At 40.7% G+C, this 23,556-nt stretch overlaps 1 long non-coding RNA gene across 1 annotated transcript in view; it reads right to left on the minus strand.

The window, feature by feature from the left end:
• Positions 1–1,223: 1,223 nt before the first annotated feature.
• The window catches only part of LOC126427075 (uncharacterized), a 117,614-nt gene continuing 95,281 nt past the window's right edge, over positions 1,224–23,556 (minus strand). The window contains exons 4-5 of the long non-coding RNA XR_007576522.1: positions 4,732–4,881; positions 1,224–3,435 (exon numbers count right to left, since the gene is read on the minus strand). This is a non-coding gene — a long non-coding RNA (uncharacterized LOC126427075). The remainder of the gene's footprint in view (positions 3,436–4,731; positions 4,882–23,556) is intronic.

Here is a 23,556-nt window from a genome sequence, read left to right on the forward strand (position 1 = left end):
ACTGTAGCAGATATGTAATGCAAGTATATCTCGTTTAAAATAAGTTGCAATTGCAGGATCAAGAAAGGGGAAAAGAAATAGGTTTTGGCTTCAAAGCTAAGGTGGAGTCTTGTACTGTAAAGACAGTGTATTAACAGAAAAGCTTAATCTCGCCCAATACCTGTTACCAGAAAGGGGCGTGGTCCATAATAGCAGTGAACATTTACGCTAAATATCTGAAAATGTTTGATGGAATGTATTTAATATATGGTATTACTGAAAGTGTTGTTCTACTTTGAAGACAATGTGTGCACTATTATTTGTAACACGTGTTATCAAAAATATCCTTAACGAATGTGTTATTTTTACATTTACAACCCCTTAGCCTAAAAACTGTTAATAACAGGTCTATATAAATATCTTTAAATTTCAAAGTAAACCTGCATTACTGAAATAGAACAATTTATTTAGGCTTCTTATTAACCACCGATTTACTTTTGGAATGGCTTAAAATTACCCAGAGTATTTTATGTAGGTAAAATAATGTGTTGTCCAAGACTGACATAAACTTAGCCAGAATAGCAGAGCAACTTTATCAGTATAAATATTAAAATATTACAGCAAACAGTCAATTTGTCTATATTTTTACTATAAAAAATGCTCAGTAACTGTAACTACAACATGTGTTGCAACAAGTAACATATTTTGTGGGCAGTATTTTCAAAAAATGGTCTCATGGGGGGCAAAGTTCCCCAGTTGACTGCATTTCCATTCACATATTCCCAGTCTTCAACATAAAACGCTAAATTTTGATAATAAATAAAAATAGCAGTTACAATACAAAATATGCACGACATTTACTTGTAATGACGTTTACTTTTTACCGTGTTTGGAAACAAGTATTCTTCAAAAAGTATTGTTCAGCAGATTTTGCATATGTGCTATTTCATTCTGAGCTAGAAAAGAGTATAGAGTACAAGCTAATGTTCTTACTGAGTGAATGTATACTTTTTTCCTCTCTACAATATTATATAAAATATGGGTACATTGTATGAATAAAAACCTATTAAAATCCAGAGAAAAAAATAAACGACATAAATGAAGCACAAGGAAGAAACATAGTTGGTGGCAAAGCACAGAAGTCAAATAGGTACACAGGTCGAAAGGTGAAGTTTTTATTTTTATATGCATCAATCTGAAACCTGGAGAGTGACATAGTTTACTTGCAAATAATATACGATATAATAAAAATACTCCATACTCAGAAAGAAACATAGAACAAAAATTTATAAAAATCACTGTGATTGAAACAATAATGAGACCACTTTAAGAGAAAATGGCAACCAAATGAAGTTTGAATGTCAATTTTTCAAATCATTTACTAAAGAGTGATTTTGGAAATCACAGTTTCTGCAGTAACTTTCTCATGGCCTGCTTCTACTGCTTTGTGTCACTACACCCTGATATATTTTATTTCCCTCCCTTGGAACCAGATGAATTCTTGTTGCCAGGAAACTGTGAATTATTTTCTCCTGTGCACTGTGGCAGGCTGGGAAAACTACTTTCTCCTTCACTGATGCAGGCACGGCAGTGGCTACATCACAGAGCAACAATTCACCTGAGAGTAATTTCTTCTTGTTGCTTCTCAAACACATCTCTGCCTTTCGCAACACACTGAAAACCTCACTTGATGGCTCAATAAGTGAGGTATCCGTGAAGGACTTCATATGTAAAAGCACGTTCACACAGGTACAGAGATTTTCTTTGCACGCTATTAGGCGCTCCTCGAAAAATTAACAAAGTGCATGAGACTTCATACCCTGCCTGACAGTGTGACCACACACCATGTTACAAAGTGGCTCACCAACTTCCTCAGCACAATATCAGTGACAGTATTAAAGAACTGAGAAAGAGTAATAACCCTCAGTGACGATTTTACTTCTCATAGTGTTGGTACTGGATTTTTGAAGTGGAGCATTGCTAACAGATTTTTCAAGGTATCTTGTCTATATCTAGTTATTAGCAAAAATTTAAATTTCTTCTCATTCAGGAATGTGTTCTGCAATTCCAAAATACCTCCAGCTGTCAAAACTACACCACACTGAACTGGTTTCCAGGCACTGTTCAGACCAATTTTCAAGTTTTCAAATAATCACAGAGTGTCCTGAAGATGGCAGAGAGCCTCACTGTATGTTTGTTGATCAGAACGACTCAGAGGCATAACTGGAGCTCTGGATGTCATGAGGCAAGACCACTCACGAACGTGCTTTAGCAACTGTGCTGTGGTTAAAGTATTTTTCTGCAGTTTCTCTGTCTTTACAGCACACTCACTGGCTGCTGCAGTCTGGCTGTTAATTATGGCAGTAGATGAGCCAACTTTCATTTTCTCGTAATGGTTTGGCCTCAGACATCCCTCACACAGTTTTGGTGCCAGTTTAAGACTTAAACCACTGTCTACCTCAAGCCACTGTTATACACGATTTATATGTACCTCATTACAAGGCAGATCATGTCCCTTGACAACATTTCGTCAGAGGAAGACCGATTGCCCATTGACTAAGTGAATCCTCGTTTTTTCAAAATGTGTGGTGTATCTGTGAGGAAAATTAGTTTCCAATTATCATCACAAAGACACTGGCAGAAACTAATTTTGAAAACCTTTCGACAACAATTCCAAATTCTCGCCATACAGCTCAATTCTGCCCTCCCGTCACTGACGCGATGCAGCGAACATTGTACGAGTGCCTAAGATTCCCTAATAAAGCTTATAGTAATGTCTGGGGTGAGAACTGGAAAAAGATGGCCCTGTGTAATGGTAACCTATTGTTTGTTTCCATCTTGAGGTAATACCACCCAGCATAACAACTGATGCATTAGAAGCTATAGTTTTTGCAAGGGCGAGATCTGGTGGAGGTGTCGTATCATTATCAATGGTGCAGCCAATGCTCAACCACATTCCAATGGTGAGTGATACTAACCTCGTCCATCAGGAGAACAGGATGCATCTCCACTGGTAACATGAGGGCAAGCTTGACTTTCAGGAAACTCACGAGCTCCCTCGGCACACCAGGTCTAAATTTTATGGTCTGTAGCGAACATATTGGGGTTCTATCTGAAGGAAATGGTAACTTATTTTCCAGCAGGACTTTGTACCCCATACTACTACAAGGTGGTCGAATTTTTAGCCCTTTCCACTGACCATTTGCCCCCCTAACGTGTCCCCTTCACTCATACTACAAACTGATCTGCACCGAATAAACCGTGCAGACTCGCAAAGAGGCTGTCTTTTTCTAAAGACACTCTTCTCTCCCTTTTCTGAGAGAGGGTGAGTTTTCTCTTGAAAGCTTCAGTTCCAGCCTGAAGCTAGGTTCTTCAGGGTGGTGACTTCATCTTCTGTCGTGTCCAAGTTCGCTGCAGGACTGACGTCATTGGTCACATTCGAAGGCTCTCCAACCTCTGGAACACATATTTGCAATATTACAATCTTCAAACATAAAAAGCATTTAATACTGTAATATGTTTTTAGGTAACCAGTAATTGTTTCTCAGTAGGCTGTGGTATGTAATTTAAAGATTCGTAAGATGCCAAAATCTTAGTTTCAAAGGACTGAAGCAAGTCTATGACAATCTGAGTGGTAATATTCCCAGTATGCTCTTAATACTATGAAATGGTAAAGTAATGTCATATCCTACAGTGCAATTGTAGTTGATCAATTGTATTTAATTCTCAACAAACGCTACTATAGTGTCTCCAAAAACCTGTAGGCTCTTTGCTAGGCATCACAGGAACCTGATGGCAATAGAATGTAAAAGAGCTTCACTATACAACACTTCAATAATAACGCAGCACGTGAGAACTGAATACTTAAATTACAAGAGCTGTGCGGCAAGTGTTACTTCCTGATGTGGGTTTTAGTGGAGATTACCTTTAAGGGCAAGTAATTATTATTTACAATAAAAGATTAAATAATGAGGACCAGACCGAACCACAACATTGGACACCTTAGCACCTATTGTGCTACATACTACCAATAAATGCAAAGCTCTGTATATAGAGTCTGAAAAACACAAATGGTATGGGAAACACCACAGGCTTTTAAGGAAACTTTAGCCAGCTGTGGTAACAAATCAAAGCATCAGTTTTCCCATTTGTGTATAACATTTAACTGTAAATTAGAAATATGGTATATACAGTATCCAATGGCAAGCAGTAGAAACGATATAGCACAAAGGTACGAGAAATTACATTACTTTATATTTCATCAGATACCAATACAAGTGGACTGTGTGTGTGAGAGATGTGGTCCTGTTCACTAAATTACCTTGTGGTGAAGTATTTTGTTCCTTCCATCAACAGACCCTGGACATGTCAGTTTCAAAAATATACAGCTGTTGCAAATGAAATGTTTTAGTCTTCTTCTGTACACAACTCAGGGTTAAAATGAGTGTACAAAATATAACTTCTAAAGAAGGAACTCTAAGCAACACATTTACAACAACTTTAAAAAGGTATATGCTTACTGTACTCAACTGACAAAAGTGTTTCCTACGACAATTACTATGATACAACTAAGCCTACTTTCTGCAAGCATAATGCTGTGAAGGGAAATTCTGTGTGTCCTACTGATCAAAAACAACAAATGTGAGCTGTTAGCAGTCACACGAGATTTTCAGAGTGTCATAATTCAGGAGCAAGTGAAAGCATGACGTATGCATATAGCAACTGAAGCTGTGAGCTTTATTTTCCAGTTACCTGTATCCTCAGTACGTTTCTCCAGTAGGCCAACAGGTTTCCTCTCGGCAGGAGCTTTACGATCACCAAAAATTGTTGGCACAGCATTTGGTTTACGTTTTACCACTCCACCAAGTCTGTCGGTTCAAACTGGTCTGGAGTAAAGTGATTCTGGTAAACACAAACAGTGCTATCAGTCAGTTTAGTTACCAACTTCGTTATTTAAGCGATATAAAAATATCAAGACTATACGTTATAACTATATTTTGTAACATAAAATATATGAATCTGTAATATCAATAGAACTCAGCACATGCTACTCGTAACTACATAAAGTGCAAGAAATCAAGAGACGTATGAGTTAGGTACAGTAGCTATACACAAACATTGTAACACTCAGATTCTATCTACAAACTAACTGAAACAATTTCATTTTACATGATACGACTAACATCTTTTAGGGAATGTATCTTCATTCAAGTTTAATTTTCATTAGGTTTAGGTTTCCTGTGTAACAACAAATATTGTACGATGCACGTTGTCTACGCCTGCCTACACTGTGTGATCAAAAGTATCCAGACACCACTAAAAACCACTAAAAATATCAGTTTTTCATATTAGGTGCATAGTCCTGCCACCTACTGCCACTGTTTCCGATGTGATGGTGAAGTGGAAACGTGAAGGGACACGTACAGCACAAAAGCGTACAGGCCGACCTCGTCTGTTGACTGGCAGAGACCGCCGACAGTTGAAGAGGGTCTGTCCAAACCGTCACGCAGGAATTCCAAACTGCATCAGAATCAGAATTCAGTGCAAGTACTATGACACTTGGGAAACTTTGATTTCAAGTTACTTTTGAGTACATTATGGGAGTGAACAGTGGTCAATGTGTTACAAATATTTACTATCAAAAACAGTCTCAATCACGATTTATTTATTGCGGTGTCCGGTTTCGACCACTACTGTGGTCATCTTTAGAGCAATGAGTAAGAACCTCCTTTTGGTGGTAAATCACTACCAGCAATCAGTACTCACCGTAATAAATAAATTGTGATCAAGACTGTTTTTGACAGTAAATACTGGATTTCAAGGTTGAGCGCACGGTGCAACGAGTGTAAACACTGGACGATGGAACAGCGGAGAAACGTTGTGTGGAGAGACAAATCACGGTACACAATGTGGCGATCCGAAGGCAGAGTGTGGGTATTCCGAATGCCCGGTGCACGTCATCTGTCAGCATATGTAGTGTCAACAGCAAAATTCAGAGGCAGCGGTGTTATATGGTGTGGTGGTGTTTTCCATGGACTGGGCTTCCACCCCTTGTTGTTTTGCGTGGCAGTATCACACGCCTACATTGATGTTTTAAGCACCTTCTTGCTTTCCACTGTTGAAGAGCAATTCGGGGATGGTGATTGCATTTTTCACCCCTTGTTGTTTTGCGTGGCAGTATCACACGCCTACATTGATGTTTTAAGCACCTTCTTGCTTTCCACTGTTGAAGAGCAATTCGGGGATGGTGATTGCATTTTTCAACACGATCGAGCACCTGTTTGTATTGCACGACCTGTGACGGAGTGGTTACACGACAATAACATCCCTGTAATGAACTGGCCTGCACAGAGTCCTGACCTGAATCCTAGGGAACATCTTTGGCACGTTTCAGAATGCGGACTTTGTGCCAGGCCTCACCGACCGACATCGATACCCCTCCTCAGTGCAGCACTCCGTGAAGAATGGGCTGCCATTCCCCGAGAAACCCTCCAGCACCTCATCGAACGTATGCAAGCGAGAGTGGAAGGTGTCATCAAGGCTAAGAGTGGGCCAACACCACACTGAATTCCAGCATTACTGACGGAGGGCGCCAGTAACTTTTAAGTCATTTTCATGCATGTGTCCGGATACTTTTGATCACATAGTGTAGTATTTGTATCTGAGACTGTTGAATATACAAGATGCCGTATTAAAAGAGTTAATTATAAATATACTGTACTGTTACGACTGACGATACAATTCAGCTATGCTATTCTTTTTATTTATTTCAATGTTTGTCGAAACGGTAGGCCTACACTATTAAATGCAAGTAACAGGTACTTTACAGAGGCACGTCAGTATCACGCCAATTATTTTCACAAAATTTACTGAAAATGAGGCACTGTTAATTGATCTTTGAAGTACACATAGCCATAGCCAACAACATACATTAAAACATCCAAATACTGTACTTCCCATCTTCAACAATTGGGCCTACACACTGAATACGAAACGAAAATCCGTGTTTACCTATTACACCTTTCGTGTTGCAAAAAATATGTCTTTATAGCAGTCAGTACATTACAGATTAACTAGAAACGTGTAGCTTTCACTATGGTTTGTCCACAAAGACAGACTTGCACACAACGTACCTTTCACAAACAAATGTGACCGGTTTGAGACGAACCACATGTAGTGACACACCAAATCTGATCACTAAGCGAGTCGAAATACAGCAAGTCTGTTACACAGCGAATGTTAAACCTAAAGATTATTTGCACTAATGAATGAAAACTGTTCTTTCCATACAGAAGCGAGAGTCTCATGTGGGCCGCCAGTTGGCTCTGCTGGTTTTCATCGGCCATATTCTCCTTCTTGTTGCATCTCTACCTTCAGAAGGAATTCTGTACAGTTTACCTCCCTTTCTGCCTCAGAACAAAAAGCAAAAAGCACAGCACTGAGGTAGTATTCTACTTAGAACTTTGAAAATACACAACACTGCCCATGCCTCACACACAATGCTTGGGCCCACAACGGCTGCTAATGTTACAAGATGTGATTTCAGCCAACTGTGGATGGCGGCGAACGCAGCAGAATACGATGGCCGTACTTCCCTTTATACGAGGCTGTACTGCCCTGGTAAACACGCCACGACTCCAGCGCTGCAAAGTGGAGTGCATCTCGACTTGCACTGCTGCCAACTTTGGACTTGCTAGCAAAATGGCTTCCTCGTGGAAGAACGGGGACGTGTGTTTAAAACCTTCAATCGTGCAATCGGATAGATCAGCAAGGTTTCACAAGTGAGAAGATAGTACGACACTTGTATGTGGAACAGATTCTGTAAGGATTCAACGTTCACCTTTTGCATTATAAACAACCCACATACAGTACTTGATAGTATATCCTACAGCAGTCTCCAAATAAATTCTTGCCCTTGTGCTATTAGGTGCTAATTATTTTCAACTGTTTGCGCTGGCTGTACGCTACCATCAGAACTTTAATTTCAAAAAGAGCATTACTTACATCTTTATAGGTATTCAACTTCATTAACAATTATTTAACATAATTCCAGTTTATAAGTTACAATGTTTAACCTACTGAAACGGCTTTGCCCTCGCATTTTTTGCGAGTTAATTGCATGCATGAACTCTTGAGTTATTTATGCACCATCCAGGTTGTGGATTCTTTGCAGCTTTTGGAATTAGTGCTTTGCAAGGCTTGTATGTAACACATAAATGAGATACTTCATGACCTTAATTCAAGATGGGAGTGTCATTCTGTAAAAATATAATTCATCCAGAAATCCCATCCAACCTTGCTATCTGAATCAGCACTTAGTGTGTCAAAGTGAAAACTTTGTATGTCTCTTCACTTCTGCTGCCCCAGTATCTGTATCTCTCAGGTAAGTTTTCATCTTTGTGTATGTCTCTTTGTGACCTACTAAGTAAATACAATCTTTAATTGATGGCAGTATGTTTGAACACTGATTTTAATAATTACCAGCAGCAGGAATGTACAGGTTACTCAATTCAATTAAACATCTCAGTATCTTAGTTTGTTGCTGTTAAGGCTAAATATAATTTACAGAAATGCAATTTTTGCAACTGCTAGTACTACTGCTGCAGCTACAAGTTATAGAACCATAGATATCAGAACTTTACGTGTGCATTTATTGTGACGTGCAGATACTACGTAACTAATTTTTTTTTCGTCACTACCCACAAGACCAAACTGACTACTACATCTAAATTATGCTGAACGAGGTGGAGCAGTGGATAGCACAATGGAATCGTATTCAGAAAGACAGTGGTTCAAACCCGCGTCCAGACATCCCATTTCAGATGTTCCGTTATTTCTCTAAATCACTTCAGCGAAATGCCGGGATGGTTCCTATCAAAGTGCAAGGCCTTACTTCCTTTAACATCCTTTGCTAATCTGAGCTTTTGATCCAATCATTATTTTGTACATTTGAGAGAGATGCAACCTCGTGACAAGAAAGTGATGCTGTAGCAGTTTCCACCAATAGTGCTGCAGGAGGGAAATGACATGGAGGCTTCTGGGTGAATCAGACTGAATAATGGAACAGCTATGGCCACCACAAGCGACGTGGAATCAGGAGGAATTGCTACACCAATCCACACCAACAAAATCTAAGGAGACTGAAGATCGCTATTTTCGTGCAGCGCAACTACTTGCGCAGATACCCTGAAACAAAATGAGAATGGTAATGTGGGCAGTTTCATAAAATATCTGGCATCAGTTTGTGAAATCAATTAGAAGGCATAGAGCAAGACCACTGTAGCACATCAATAAACTGTGTGTGTTACCCGTATGCACACTATTTAAACAAAATTTGATTGCTGTCTTGGAAATAAACTAAACCCTTATTACTTCCTGAGAGAACTGAATGCGAGTGTTTTCACATGACCCTCGACTGTGTTCAAAATGACTCCTGTCAGCTATTGTAATTATGTAGCTCTGCACTACTAACCCCCCCCCCCCCGCCCCCCCACGTGAACCTTGGACCTTGCATCTGTATCAAGCAAGCCTTCCCATTAGGGAAGGCTTGCGTGAAACAGATGCAGATAACCATACTGTAGGTGCACACCCACAAAAGAGGGGTATCTGTTGAGAGGTCAGACAAACGTGTGGTTCCTGAAGAAGAGCAGTAGCCTTTTCAGTAGTTGCAATAGGCAACAGTCTGGGCAATTGACTGAACTGGCCTTGTAACATCACGCAAAATTGTCTTTCTGTGGTTGTACTGCAAACAGCTGAAAGCAAGGGGAAACTACAGCCATAAGTTTTCCTGGGGGCATACAGCTTTGCTGTACGGTTAAATAATGATGACATCCTCTCGGGTAAAACACTACAGAGGTATAATACTTCCTGAATTGGATTTCCGATCAGGGACTGCTCAGGAGAACATCATTATCAGGAGAAACAGAACAGGGGTTTTATGGATTGGATTGTTGACTGTCAGACCCCTTAACTGGGCAGATAGGTTGGAAAATTTAAAAATGGAAATGGATAGGTTAACGTTAGATATAATGGGAACTAGTTAGTTGATTGGCAGGAGAAACTGAACTTCTGGTCAGGTGAATACAGGGTCATAAATACAGAATCAAATAGGGGTAATGCAGGGGTAGCTTTAATAATGAATGAAAATTAGGAATGCGGATAAGCTACTACAAACAGCAGGGTGAAAGCTTTTGCACAGTAGTACAGGTTAATATGCAAACTAGCTCTGCACATGATGCATTGAAGAAATATATAATGAGATAAAAGAAATTATTCACATAGTTAAGGGAGAAAAAAATGTAATACTCATTGGGGACTGGAATTCAGTAGTAGGAAAAGGAGGAGAAGGAAAAGTAGTAGGTGAATATGGAGGTCTAAGAATCATGAAAGAAGGTTGTATCTGTGGAAGAGACCTGGAGACACCAAGAGATTTCAGATTGATTATACAGGGCATTACAAAAACGTACGACCAAACTTTCAGGAAACATTCCTCACACACAAATAAAGAAAAGATTTTATATGGACATGTGCCCGGAAACGCTTAATTTCCATGTTAGAGCTCATTTTAGTTTCGTCAGTATGCACTGTAATTCCTCGATTCACCGCCAGTTGGCCCAAACGAAGGAAGGTAATGTTGACTTCGGTGCTTGTGTTGACATGCGACTCATTGCTCTACAGTACTAGCATCGAGCACATCAGTACGTAGCATCAACAGGTTAGTGTTCATCACGAACGTGGTTTTGCAGTCAGTGCAACGTTTACAAATGCGGAGTTGGCAGATGCCCATTTGATGTACGGATTAGCACGGGGCAATAGCCGTGGCGCGGTACGTTGTATCGGACAGATTTCCAGAACGAAGGTGTCCTGACAGGAAGACGTTCGAAGCAATCGATCGGCGTCTTAGGGAGCACGGAACATTCCAGCCTACGATTCGCGACTGGGGAAGACCTAAAACGACGAGGACACCTGCAACGGACGAGGCAATTCTTCGTGCAGTTGATGATAACCCTAATGTCAGCGTCAGAGAAGTTGCTGCTGTACAAGGTAACGTTGACCACGTCACTGTACGGACAGTGCTACGGGAGAACCAGTTGTTTCCGTACCGTGTACAGCGTGTGCAGGCACTATCGGCAGCTGATTGCCCTCCACGGGTACACTTCTGCGAATGGTTCATCCGACAATGTGTCAATCCTCATTTCAGTGCAAATGTTCTCTTTACGGGTGAGGCATCATTCCGACGTCATCAAATTGTAAATTTTCACAGTCAACAGGTACGGGCTGACGAGAATCCACACGCAATTGTGCAATTATGTCATCGACACAGATTTTCTGTGAACGTTTGGGCAGGCATTGTCGGTGATGTCTTGATTGGGCCCCACGTTCTTCCACCTACGCTCAATGGAGCAGTTATGATTTCATACGGGATACTCTCCCTGTGCTGCTAGAACATGTGCCTTTACAAGTACGACACAACATGTGGTTCGTGCACGATGGAGCTCCTGCACATTTCAGTCCAAGTGTTCGTACGCTTCTCGACGACAGATTCGGTGACCGATGGATTGGTAGAGGCGGACCAATTCCGTGGCCTGCTCGCTCTACTGACCTCAACCCTCTCGACTTTCATTTATGGGGGCATTTGAAAGCTCTTGTATACGCAACCCCGGTACCAAATGTAGACTCTTTGTGCTCGTATTGTGGACGGCTGTGATACAATACGCCATTCTCCAGGGCTGCATCAGCGCATCAGGGATTCCGTGCGACGGAGGGTGGATGCACGTATCCTCGCTAACGGAGGACATTTTGAACATTTCCTGTGACAAAGTGTTTGAAGTCACGCTGGTACGTTCTGTTGCTGTGTGTTTCCATTCCACAATTAATGTGATTTGAAGAGAAGTAATAAAATGAGCTCTAACATGGAAAGTAAGCGTTTCTGGACACATGTCCACATAACATATTTTCTTTATTTGTGTGTGAGGAACGTTTTTGTAACACCCTGTATGGTGGTAAGACAGATTTGGGAAACAGGTTTTAAGTTCTATGACATATTCCAGGGGCAGATGTGGACTCTGTACACAATTTACTGGTTATGTACTATATATTAAAAATGAAGAAATTACAAAATGGTAGGAATTTCAGGAGTTGGGAGCTGGATAATCTGAAAAAATCAGAGGTTGTAGAGTGTTTCCGAGAGAGCATTAGAGGACAATAAAAGGGGAATGGAATACAGTAGAAGGAGAATGGGTAGCTTAGAGGGATGAAATAGTGAAGGCAGGAGAGGATCAAGTAGGTAAAAAAAGACGAGGGCTAGTAGAAATCCTTGGGTAACAGAAGAAATATTTAATTTAATTCATGAAAGGAGAAAATATAAAAACGCAGTAAATGAAGCAGGCAAAAGGGAATACAAAAGTCTCAAAAATGAGATCGACAGGAAGTGCAAAATGGCTAAGCAGGGATGGCTAGAGGACAAATGTAAGGATGTAGAGGCTTATCTCACTAGGGGTAAGATAGATACTGCCTACAGGAAAATTAAAGAGACCTTTGGTGAAAGGAGAACCACTTGTATGAATATCAAGATCTCAGATGGAAACCCAGTTCTAAGCAAAGAAAGGAAAACAGAAAGGTGGAAGGAGTATATAGAGGGTCTATACAAGGGCGATGTACTCAGGGACATTATTATGGAAATGGAAGAGGACGTAGATGAAGATGAGGTAGGAGATATGACACTGTGTGAAGAATTGGTGAGAGCACTGAAACACCTAAGTAGAAACAAGGCACCGCAAGTAGACATCATTCCGTTAGAGCTACTGATACCCTTGGGAGAGCCAGCCCTGACAAAACTCTACCATCTGGCGAGCAAGACGTATGAGACAGGCGAAGTATCCTCGGACTTCAAGAAGAATATAACAACTCCATATCCATAGAAAGGAGGTGCTGACAGGTGTGTGAACCACCAAACTATCGTTTTAATAAGTCACCATTGCAAAACAGACAAATGAAAAAACTGGTAGAAGATGGCCTCAGGAAGATCAGTTTGGGTTCTGTTCAAATGTAGGAACACGCGAGCCAATTCTGACCCCACTACTTACCTTAGAAGCTATGTTAAGGAACGGTAAACCTACATTTACAACATTTGTAGGCACAGAGAGCTTTTGACAATGTTGACTGGAACAAGCTCTTTCAAATTCTCGTGATAAATACAGGGCGCGAAAGGCTATTTACAATTTGTACAGAAACCAGATGGCAGTTATAGGAGTCGAGGGGCATGAAAGGGCAGCAGTGATTGAGAAGGGAGTGAGACAGGGCTGTAGCATTGTGGCACAACTTGGCTAGAAGAAGTAAGTCGGTAGGAACATTCTGAGGGATCGACGATCACCTACTTAGTACTGGAGGGAAGCGTGGAGGGTAAAAATTGTAGATTGAGACCAAGAGATGAATGCAGGAGGATGTCGGTTGCAGCAGTTACTCTGAGATGAAAAGGTTTGCACAGGATGGAGTAGCACGGAGAGTTGCATCGAACCAGTCTTTGGACTGAAGATCACAACAACACCACCTCTGTACTACCAAATCACAACATATGTTGCCCGCCTGAAGACTGTGTGACATGGCGTACATTTATGGGCACAACTATCAGGTTATACTCTCTTGTATTAGTGCACGGTGAAGTGCTGTATGCCACACGTGTCCAGAAACGCTGCATTATTTGTAGATCTGAGTAACTCTACGGGAACCAGATTTTAGGAATGCACAAGTGAAATAAAACACAGTTGTGTGCTTTGTGTGTACATGCACCACTGCTCTGGCTTTCAGTGCAGATTTTGATAGGCAGTTCAGTTAATTTGTTAGTTGCCGCTTGACTCTTAGAGGGATGTGTAGCTGGTTCACATTTCACAGCCACGTTCTTATTACAGCTCCACAGAAGAAGGTCTGAATTGATTGGTGATTACTGTAGAGCTCAAAACGAATTTCCTACATTTAGTAAAGTGTATTATACACGAGCAACATCATTACACAGTGTTACTGCATAAAATTCAGTTGTCATCTCTGTAGCCACCAACAACGAACTGTTGTTACTGTTAATTGGAATCCCATCAGGACCTGGCGATTTATTTATTTTCAACCCATTCATTCAGCTGCTTCACAACCCCAGGGATGTCTATCACTACGTCCTCCATACGGGAATCTGCACGAGACTCAAACGGCGGTATGTTTGTACGATCCTCCTGCGTGAAAGATTTCTCAAATGCTAAATTTAAAATTTCAGCTTTCGTTTTGCTGTCTTCCGTTGCCAGGCCAGACTGATCAGTGAGTGACTGGACGGAAGCCTTCGACCCGCTTACCGATTTTACGTAAGACCAGAATTTCCTTGGGTTTTCAGCAAGATCTTTTGCTAAGGTACGACGGTGGTAGTGGTTGTATGCTTTGCGCATTGCTCTTTTTACAGCAACAAGAATCTCCACTAACTTTCGCCTGTCATCATTCTCCCGATCTTTCTTGTACCGCGAGTGCAACTGTCTTTGCTTCCTGAGCATTCTCCCAATTGCACTGTTAAACCAAGGTGGGTCTTTTCCGCCCGTAACCCACTTTTTCCGCACATATTTGTCCAATGTGTTTAAAATTTGCCCATAATTCTTCCACGTCCATCGTACCGGAAGTAAATGAAGTCGATTCATTTACTAAGTGGGATGCTAACAACTGCTTATCCGCACTTTCTAGTAAGAACACTCTCCTACCCTTCATGACCGACTTTTTAACTTTCGTAACCATAGTCGTAATGACAACATCACGATCACTAATCCCTGTCTCAACACTGACACCATCGACGTCTGTTCTGTTCGTGGCTGCCAGATCTAAAATATTTCCATTACGCACTGGCTGTCGATTTAGCTGCTCAAGACAGTTTTCGGATAATGTGTTCCAAAGTAATTCACACCACAGCTTGTCTGTACCACCTGTAATGAATCTATAGACATCCCAGTCTATACTAGATAGGTTGAAGTCACCTCCGACTAATATAGCACGATCCACGTACTTCTGCGATACAGAGTGTAGACTCTCTCTGAATGATTCTAGAACTGTCACGGTGGAATCTCGTGGCCGGTAATAACACCCAACAATTAACTTTATTTCCCCTTGCTCTGTTAAACGTGTGCAAATAACTTCACAATCTACTTTGACCTCAGTAGACACAATATTTTTGTCAACTGCAATGAAGACACCACCTCCTACGGTGTCTAATCTGTCTTTCTGATACACATTCCGACCCTCACTAAATATTTCAGAACTTCATATCTCAGGGTTCAGCCAGCTCTCAGTCCCGAGAGAATAATTTGCGCACCACACGCTTCCTGGAGGGCAGTAAATTTGGGAACTTTATTCCGAACACTCTGAAAATTTACTGCTAATATCTTGATAGCTGGAGTGTATTTAAAGTGAGCGCGTCCCGATTTCCCTGCCCGCACGTCGACTGGTGAGTGTTCATCAGGACACCTCGCACTGCTGCCTAGCCTAAAAAACCCCCCTGTGCACGCCACAAGTACTCTGCTACCCGAGTAGCCGCTTCCTTTGTGTAGAGCACCCCTGACCTACCTAGGGGCGTCCTACAATTCCCCAACCAATAGGGCAAGTGGGAACACGTAGGAGGGTTTTCGCAGTTGGGAGTTAAATGATCATTGTAGATGATGAATCTGTAGTAATGACAGTCTCTGACTAGGTATCAGGAAGGCTCTACTTTGTGTTCTGGTAACAGATGAGCACCGCATTCTGAAGGTGGCGATCTACGGTTGAGGGGTCTTCAGAAAAGATGCGAATGAGGAATATAGGGCCAGAATTGTGGCGAATTCAGTGGGCTCTTTGGATCTGCGTGTCAGGATTTCGACTCTGCTTCCACACAACTGCCCCCACTGGGATCCCGGGGTCCACCACCGTCAATCGCAAAAATGAAAGTGAGCAGGAGGTGGGGCGTCGAAGCCATCTGCGTCACAGTGGACTGTTTTTGAGGAAGGATGCATGTGGACCAATGGTGATGGCAGGTAGACGGGGGGGGGGGGGGGGGGGGGGGGACAGAGACTGTGCCAGAGACTGTGCCAGAGACTGTGCCAGAGACTGTGCCAGAGACGGAGAGAGACTGCCAGAGACGGAGAGATATATAGAGAGATATTGGAAATGTGCATTGCAAATCTAATGGTGCAGGCTGCTGTTAAGACCAGAGATGACAAACGCTTTGGTATATGTTGTCAATTAGGATGGACTCTGTCTGTTTTCTTTGACATTTGTACATCAGCAGTTGTTCAAGGATGTACAATTTTCTGCCCAATCACGTTACATGAGACAAAATACATGTTTATGCCTTTACGTATCACGACATTGGCAATCTGATATGAAATACTACCCACAAATGGTACGGTATAGGTGGTCTTATTTTATGTTTGTTTTGTGTGCTGTGATTCTTTTGCAACTATTTGTGTTTTTCAGGGATTCAGCTACACTGGTGTTTATTTCAATCTCTTGTTTACATTTATCTTCAGAGTGTTGTAATTGGGTTGCTGTTCCTCTTGACAACATACCAGAATGCTGCCATTTTGGGGCTGTGGGATGACAAGAGGAGTTGTGGATGGCGGAATGTTGTTGTAGGCTTCCAATAAATTCCAATTTTATGTCTACTACTTGTTATTGTAATGGTCAGGTCTAGTAAGTTTACAATGGTGCCTACTTTGTCCTCAACTGTGAACTTAATACCTTTATGTGGGGTGCTGAACAATTAGATAACTCACTGCTAGTTAATTGTGATGTATATGGCACAGAAAGGAGACCGTGACCACTGGAGGTACTACACTTTAGTTATTTTATTTGCATATTTGGATTTATGTTCGAGTCTTAGTGGCCTCCACACAGCCATTTTCTAAATAGTGGTTTGTTTCTTTACACACGGTGCCTCAGGTTACCCTAAAATCCTGACACAATGCACACCTCTATTAAGACAAGTAAATCAACCTGATGCCTGAAATATTTGTCTGGACTGTAGCCTTAAATGGAACTGAATCGTGAGCAATAAACAGCATAGACAAGAGGAGAATAGAAGCTGTTTAAATGTCGTGCTGCAGAAGAATGCTAAAGATTAGGTGGGTAGACTGAACCACCAATTAAGAGGAAATGTTTTTGAACAACGTCCCACACGTACACTCTATCATTTTATTTTACCAATTTCACGTTTGTGACTAGTTTTGCCAACTGCGACCAGTGGCGATGCATCATTCCAGATGGATAATGTGGCGGATCCCAAAATTAATCACAAAGACTGGAACATCAAGTAATAAAATAAAAACAATGTATTATGGCCGTGGAACTTCTACGCTATCATAAACAGTTTATCACTTGCTGACTCACGAAGTTCTCCAATGACAGTAATGGAGAAGATCATGATACATAATGATAATGGAGAAGATCATGATAGATGAACAGGTACATAATCTGGGAGGATAGAAATTTATGGCACCCCCTGCCTATAAGTGCAGTCACGTTAACATGAAACATTGAGAGGTAAAAAGTAACGGTGAATTGGGATGTGTTGGCAGTAAAAATTTTAGAGAGAGACAAAGCCTCAAATACTGTAGGTGAGTTCAAATGGACGAACGTTGCAGTAGTTATTCGGAGATTAAGAAGCTCGCACATGACGGACTAGATTGGAGATGTGATGAAGTCAGTCTAAGGAGTGACGACCACAATATTTAAGTAGCAGTAATGCAGGTACGAAAAGCAGTCAGGCTGATCGAAGGCAAGAAAACCCACATGCTGGCTGACCCTCATAGAATTCCAAACAGGTGTTTGTTCTTCCCTCGTTTGTCTCTTATTTTCCATTTCTAATCATCAGTAAAGAGTCCAACTGCAGCCTTTGGTCCACCAAACTTGTGTACATCTATTCTGCCTGAAAATTTCAACAACTGTTACAGTCCTTCACGTAACAAAACTTATACAGATGCACAAAGCCACAGAGAAAGGAACACAAAGTCTAGAATGAGTTTTGGACTCGTTTCACTTAAATAGTACTGTCAAGTTAGAGCAGAGTACGGAAGCTGGTCTGGAGAAAATACAAGCAGTAACAGTGTGGAAGTAATGCAGCACCACGACCGGCCGTGAGTTAACACAGCTGTCAGCCGTGTAATCGGGGTGCCGAGTGAACTGCTGTCTGTTGGAACAATGTCTCACACGTGTGCTGTTACTGTCGCTCCAACTTGCAGATGTGGATATGCTGATTATCGCCTGCATCTGAATAGGGTGGCTAGGGAGAGGTACTAGATGAGCATCTGGCAGGATGCGTAAGGCAACACATCTTTTGGCTAGAATCAGATTACAGACAGACAGCTTTGATAGGAATTACAACTGCGTAGAACCATCAAATATGGAATAGTTACCAGAAAATATAAATTAGTTTGTTCCGTCAAAACATTAGGATGCTGAATGAATAGGTAGATGAGCTTCTTTTATGTCAGGAAGGTGTATGAATTTCGGGTGTGTCTTTTTTGCCTCTCTCAGTACCATGTACTCTCAGTGATGCAGAAATTAAATATAAGGTTCAAATGGCTCTGAGCACTATGGGACTCAACTGCTGTGGTTATCAGTCCCCTAGAACTTAGAACTACTTAAACCTAACTAACCTAAGGACATCACACACATCCATGCCCGAGGCAGGATTCGAACCTGCGACCGTAGCAGTCGCACGGTTCCGGACTGCGCGCCTAGAACCGCGAGACCACCGCGGCCGGCTTAAAATATAAGGGATTACAGGCTAGCATCATGTGTGTGTACAGTTTACTTGGAAAAGGGAAAGATGTTAACACAAAAGCAAAAATATACACTTCTAATTATAACACTCCTCAGGGGTCTAGGAGACTATCAGTGATTTAGGAGAAATCTAGACGAATTGTTGAGCTTTCTGCCAAACAAGTTGAATCAGTCATTAGTTTGTGAGGATTTTAATGAACTTTTCTTAGAAGATTCTGACAGGTAAAAAGTGCTAGAACCATTATTTGGGTGTTTGAATCTGATTCTGGTAGTGAATTTAGCAACTTGTGAGCAGGGAGACAAGAGGACCCCGAATCAAAATATTTATTGACACAGCTCAGGCTGAACAAGTGATGTGCAAGAAATTGTTAATGGAAATGGGAAATTTATTTGAAGCCTATGACAGTATAAGTTCTTATTCAGCAAAACCACTGGATTTTAATGAGTGTCTAAAATATTTGCAGATATATACATATTCTGACAAATTAATAATGCAGACATCTTTAGCGTATTTCTGCAGACTAGTATATTATGGAATAATTGCTTGCTTAAGTTAATAGCAAAGAGGGGAACTATTCATGCATCAATTATCTACTGGATGTACACCACGTTTCTCATTTTTTGAAGTATTGCAAGCGTTTCTATAGCTATCAAAGTTTCACAATTACTATTTTTCATGGCTATCTGTATGGGACTGGATGAAATTATTTATACTTCTTGCCCCCTTTAAAAAAATACAGTACAATAAAAACTTATTTTTATTTAAAGTGTTACTTAATACAATGTGGCAGATACTGAAGATATAAAACAAATTTTTCCATGCTACCTGTCTCCTACGGGCATGTTTCAAAAACATCTTCCTCTCAGCAATAGCCTTGCGTACGATTAGTGTTTTACTATGGCAAAAAGAGTTTTCTGCAGCGCTGGTTTAACTGTCACAAATTCATTAGTTCCTATGGTTTAAAATGGCTCTGGAGTAAAGCGATTTGATTAATCACTGAAACAATTATCATCTAATCTCATTACGTCAGCCGTGTATTAAAGGTGCAAAAATTTTGTAACTGTCCATTACAATTATATTTAGCAATGAAAACGTTGTTCATCTGCAAAAAAATAAAACTTTACGAATATTACTGATAGTAACACACAATCTGCATACGTTCGGCTGACACACAATAATACCTTCTCATCTGTGGCGTTTTACAGTATTGCTCGAACGCAATTTAATTTTTAATTTAAAAACTTAGCTGCTCCTCTTAAGTAACATTCATTTCTTGGTATGTTATTTCTGTTATGTTTAATTTTTAGCAATATTTCACACACATGTTGAAGTTCTATTTGCACTTGAGATCGTTTACTGGAGTAACATCTTACACAAACAGTTGTAAAATAACGAGAAATTAATTATGCTGCTCTCATTCCGTTTGCTTTCGTTTTACATTTTTCCTGTTCGTTTCAATTCGTCACTCCCGTGATAATGCACTGAACACAGTTTAAAAAAAAATAACAAAAAATAAAATAAAAAGAAATAGGTAAACGTCCTTCAGGATTTGCACACCACAAACTGAAACGTAACCGTCTTGGGCCTCAGTTATGACATTTTTTTTCTGTTTTTCCAAGTGTACACCTGTGAAAGCACCGATACTGTACATCTGAATTTAACCTCAACAATCTACTACTAGTTATGTCAAGAACTTTAACAAGTTAAAATACTGCAGGTCTCTACTACGTGATATACTCGGTGCGGAATCTTAAATTTTCTAATCCACGTTAATGCGCGAAAATTGCACTTACTTTACACAAAGCAGTTGCTTTTGTAATCTGCCAGTATGCTCTGCAGATGTTCATCAGCCGTATTATTCTTCTTCTTCTTCCTGCGTCCCTCTCTTCTTCTCTTCGAAGGTACAACCAAAAGCACAGCATTGTTAGTTTATTCAAGACGAGAAAGCCCAATATCTCCTACTTTAAACGAACATGTCACGAACTGCAGTCAGCTGTAACCTGTGCAGTGTGCGGATGTGAAACTTTTGCAGGCAGCGACTCGACCTGCCATCTGTCTGCGGCAGTTGGTACTGTGGCCGGCAACTCCTGCCCTCTCGCGCCTCTCCGGTACACTACGTACAGTCGGCCAAGTGTCTTTTCCGCCATTACACCTCGTGCCGTCTTCTCCAGACCTGGTCCCGCAACGTACCAAATTCTGAAGATTAACTTATCATAAGACCAATTAAAGGATGTTGATTCTTAGAACTGTTTCCCAAATCAATTACACATCAAAATGTGATTCAGATCAAATAGAACAACTCTAGAGTTACACACAAGCAGCAAACAGATAAAATTCATTGAACCTAACAATGACTTTTTTCATTTGTGGGAACTGAAGATAATGATTATCGACTGCATGGACAGGGAATGAAATAATTAGGAGAGTGAAAATCTGGCCTACTCGGCAGAGTTTCCAACACTAAGCGAGTATACTGAGCCTCCGATTTGTGCGAAAAAGGAAGTTAGGGAGCACTACGATTAGCAGTTATGACTTTTCAAGATCTTTCGCGCATTCATAGACAGTGAGAAACACCCTCGCATTGTTCCACGATATGTGATGCGCACAATTGCAATACATTTTCATCTACAACATATGACGTGGTTTGACCAACCACACCTTACAAAAATTGCATTGTAGAGACCTTCATGCAAAATTCTACCAGGCGGCTTCCTCTTTCATTCCTTCCCCCCAATCCATATTCACCTACTACGTTTCCTTCTCTCCCTTTTCCTACACTCGAATTCCAGTCACCCATGACTATTAAATTTTCGTCTCCCTTCACTATCTGAATAATTTCTTTTATTTCATCATACATTTCTTCAATTTCTTCGTCATCTGCAGAGCTAGTTGGCATATAAACTTGTACTACTGTAGTAGGTGTGGGCTTCGTATCTATCTTGGCCACAATAATGCGTTCACTATGCTGTTTGTAGTAACTTACCTGCATTCCTATTTTCCTATTCATTATTAAACCTACTCCTGCATTACCCCTATTTGACTTTGTGTTTATAACCCTGTAGTCACCTGACCAAAAGTCTTGTTCCTCCTGCCACCGAACTTCGCTAATTCCCACTATATCTAACTTTAACCTATCCATTTCCCTTTTCAAATTTTCTAACCTACCTGCCCGATTAAGGGATCTGACATTCCACGCTCCGATCCGTAGAACGCCAGTTTTCTTTCTCCTGATAACGATGTCCTCTTGCGTAGTCCCCGCCCGGAGATCCGAATGGGGGACTATTTTACCTCCGGAATATTTTACCCAAGAGGATGCCATCATCATTTAATCATACAGTAAAGCTGCATGCCCTCGGGAAAAATTACAGCCGTAGTTTCCCCTTGCCTTCAGCCGTTCGCAGTACCAGCACAGCAAGGCCATTTTGGTTAGTGTTACAAGGCCAGATCAGTCAATCATCCAGACTGTTGCCCTTGCAACTACTGAAAAGGCTGCTGCCCCTCTTCAGGAACCACACGTTTGTCTGGCCTCTCAGCAGATACCCCTCCGTTGTGGTTGCACCTACGGTACGGCTATCTGTATCGCTGAGGCACGCAAGCCTCCCCACCAACGGCAAGGTCCATGGTTCATGGGGGGGATATATATATTAGAGGTTTTAATACCTTATCAGATTACTTTTAAAAGACATAGTCTGGCACACCATCCAGTCCACATGAATATTTGATTTTGAGTGACCTTATTATTTGTTTCACCTCTGTTTCCATGACTGTTTGAAGGAACATAGACTTAACACTAGCATTTAAATAATTTGGTAGGCACGCAGGTCCATCGTCATACTGATTTTCGATTAACTGCTTTGCTATATTAGTAAAGTACATGTTTAACTTTTCAGCTACCTGTTTTGGATCTGAGTGTCTGTTATTTTCAATTGGAGGAGAGATATTTTGTAAAGTTGACTGTTCTGTACCAGTTTCTGCTCTAATAACCTTCCATACAGCTTTCATTTTATTGTTTGCATTTGAGAAGTACTCATCATTTTTTTCGTTTTTTGGCTTCTTTTATTACCTTGCTGGATATTTGGTTGTATTTTTTCACATAATTTCTGAATTCTGGAGTAGTATTTCTGTGCTTAATAAGACAGTGAAGTATTTTTTTCTTTCTACTGGAAGTTATAATGCCTTTCGTTAGCCAACATTTATTTTTTACTATCTTAATCCTCCTTTTTTTCACTGGAAACGCTATATGAAAGTAGTGAGGGTATATATTATGGAAACTGTCGAACATGATGCTATTTATTTCAGTTTTACTAAAGACATCGTCCCATGTTTCCCCTGACAGCATAAAATTAAACACTCTAATGTTGTCATCACTGAAGCCTCTTTGTTCCACTATTTTAGCTTTTAGTCCACACTTAGTGTCTGATTTCAGTTCAATAGACAGGAGATGAGCTTCATCGTCACTGTAACCCATATTTATAACATTAGTGCTATAATTTAGGTCACATAGTCTTATAAAAACTTGGTCAACTGCAGTTTTACTATCGGCAGTAATTCTAGTTGGGGAATTGACTGTGTGTTTAAAACCAAAACTATTGACTATATTTAACATTTCATTTCTATAATTTGAATCTTGTAAAACGTCTACATTTACATCTCCACAAATAACCACTTTCATTCTCTCACTCTTTATAAAATTTAGCAGCCTTTCAAAATTTTTAATGAAAATTTCCCAGTCCCCAGACCTATATAGTGTTACAACCAAAATATTAACATCTGTCAAATCCACAACACACAGCTCAAAG

This window comes from Schistocerca serialis, chromosome 11, assembly GCF_023864345.2.
Source record: "Schistocerca serialis cubense isolate TAMUIC-IGC-003099 chromosome 11, iqSchSeri2.2, whole genome shotgun sequence".
NCBI lineage: Eukaryota > Metazoa > Arthropoda > Insecta > Orthoptera > Acrididae > Schistocerca > Schistocerca serialis.